Below are 3,109 nucleotides of genomic sequence, written 5' to 3' on the forward strand. Positions count from 1 at the left end.
TGTCACATGCCATACGCTTTATTTCGCCCCAACTTCTTCCTGTGGGTCTTAGATCTGCGTCCAACTGCCTTCTCCACGTATGAGCAGCTCTGCCAACTCTCCTTCGTTCAGACGGGTTCCAATCAATAGCATTTCTTGCTATGCCGTTTGTAGGTTTGCGTAAGGTGTGTCCAATCCACGACCACTTCAGCTTCACTTTAAGAATTTCGGAGCGCAGTGGGTTTTGTTGCGTGCGGCTCCATAGTGCATGATTGGGTATTATATTCGGCCAATAAATGCGTAGTATTCTACGGAGATAACAGTTGACGAAGGATTGTAAACGTTGCGAATCCCTAGCGGTGACATTCCAAGTCACACAGCCATACAGCAAAACAGATTTATGAGCAATGGATAACTGCTGAGATTTCCATATGATTTTAAGTATTCCAAAAGCTTGTTTTGATTTTCCCATGCGATTGATTATATCCTCAGAGGAAGCTCTAGAGGCGGTTATCGTGCAGCCAAGATATACGAATGATTCGACATCATCTACATATTCTTGAAGTATATGCAGTGAATTCTTATAGTCATTGTTTAAACGCATAATTTGGGTTTTTTGAGATTCATTTTAAGGTCTGCTTTTGAGGATGCTTCGCCTTTTTCGTCCAGTTTAGCTTGCATATCTGCATGACTATGTGATATAAAGCATATGTCCTCCGCATAGTCCAAGTCCTGAAGCCGATCAAACAGCCCCACCTTATTTCTCTCTCTTCACGCGTTGCGTTGTAGAATTGTGTTAAAAAGTAAAGGCGAGAAGGATTATTGCTACCAAGTTGGCTATTGTGTAACACGCGACAACTGGTCCCCGAGTACAAGGCCTTTATAAATATAATGAGGGTATCCGAGACTTCTGTACATTTTAGAGCATTCCAAAACGCACGGTGACATAGCGTGTCGAACGCTTTCTCAAAATCTATGAAAGCTACATATAGTGGAGAGCGCCACTCCGCCGACTATTCTACGATTATTCGCAGCTTGTTTATATGGTCAACACACGACCTTCCGGGGCTATACTCCGGGGCATTTCTATACTTAATAGGATCCATAGCTGTAAACTCGGCAGTCTGTTCTCTTTTTCGTAACTTACTAAAACTATGAACAACAAACTTCATTGCAGAAATAAACTCGTTAGCAATTAGCAATAATTAAACTCATTTCCATATGTGGCTTCGTCTTCTTCTTCCTCTGCTTCCACCATCAAGTACTGCATCGCTGAATTATTTCTATCTCGAATTACTCATACAGTTCATCGTTCCATATCTCGAAAACTCCCAGTGCCGTCTCATCGGATGCTGAAATCGTCCACGCTTCTGCACCATAAAGTAGGACGGGAATAATGAATGACTTGCAGAGTTTGGTTTTTATTCGTCGAGAGAGGACTTTACTTTTCAATTGCCTACTCAGTCCAAAGTAGCACATGTTGGCAAGAGTGATTATGCGTTGGATTTTGAGGTTGACCTTGTTATTGGTGTTAATGCGGGTTCCTAAGTATACGAAATTATCTACAACTTCTATAACCTCCAGAGATACAAAACACTGATCTCCGAAAGATTATTGGCTGCCTCCATATGCACTATATACATTTAACACCACCTAATTTGTTATTTAGACAACCTTAGTCAACTGTAGGAAGTCATAATCAACAATTAAAGAACCTTCTTACGCCTGAAATCGTTGAAACATTTGACAAAGTTTCATTGCGGTCTTTATTGAGTTTTCCTAAAAACGGTGCTCCCACCGAAAAAAATTAATAGTTAAAAAGCAAATTGTACTTTTTCCGTCTCAGCGCAGTTCGGTCACTTTTCAACACCAGTCACCATTGATCAAAAATTTATCGATTCGGTCCATGAGGATTTTGTGTTAACTCATGTGGAATCCACATAGCGCGATTCTTTATGCATGCAGAGTTATTTCAATGGTTCCAAAATGTTAGTAGTGCAATTTTTAGCTCCCGAACAATCAAAACAGTGCTAACAAGGTGGTCGGACTCGTATGTTTCTATTATTTCATCGATAATTTCGACAAATGGCCTTTCAAGGTCTGGGCATATTTCACATCATTACTTTATGAGTGAAACCAAGTTTATATTTAAATACTCTAATAATACTGACTTTCTATCTACCATTTTTAGCACGAAATCTTACCTTTCTGCCTGATTGCACTTATACAAATCGTGATACAGATTACTAAAGCCATATATCGGATTTCTTTTAGACCTAGACAACATCTTTTACAAAATTGATGAATGGAATGGAATTTAGCGAAAGCTGGAATACTTTTGATCACCTATGTATATTGAAAATGAAAAATTATCAACAGCGAACATTATCGGTCTCTAGATTGATCTTATATCATGTTCCGACAGGAAATTTGAAGTGAAGAGTTGTTATTTAGTCTTGTTGTGATTTCGAATGGAAGACAGCTGTAATTTACTCATTACTCTCACTAATTTATATATTTTTTTAATAATTTTCCAAAGTCACCATTCATAACAATTACGGCAACGAAAGTAAAACTTGTTAAAATAATTTTGATTAAAAAGTTTATTCAATAAGCAAGTACACAAAAACATATGAAATGACATCGGCCTGTCTTCTTATGCAATCAGAACTATTTTTTAGAGCTTCTTCTATTGTTGTAGTCAAAATTTGTGTTTGTGTAAAGAACATTTCAAAACAGGGTGTAACCGAACATTTTATACTCTCGCAATTTATTTATTTAATTTGATTAATATAACATTCGGCTTATATATATAAAGTCCATTGAAAGTTTGAAAACCCAAATATTAGGTATATGGGAGCTAGGGGAAGTTATGACCCGATTTCACTCATTGCACGGATACATATTATTAGAAGAAAAATATTCCCTCTGAATTTCTTCAAAATATCTGAGAGACTTACTTATATTTTTGGTAACAAATTTGTTAGAAGCACTGAGGTCTTGAAAACTTATGAACCGATTTTTAGATGGGCGATGCCACTCTTTAAATACAGTATTTTTGCACAGTTCTATTCGGATATCTTCACTAGTGCTTACTTTATATATCATAAAGTAAACGATTCAGATCGAC

This window comes from Zeugodacus cucurbitae, chromosome 4, assembly GCF_028554725.1.
Source record: "Zeugodacus cucurbitae isolate PBARC_wt_2022May chromosome 4, idZeuCucr1.2, whole genome shotgun sequence".
NCBI classification, from domain to species: Eukaryota; Metazoa; Arthropoda; class Insecta; order Diptera; family Tephritidae; genus Zeugodacus; species Zeugodacus cucurbitae.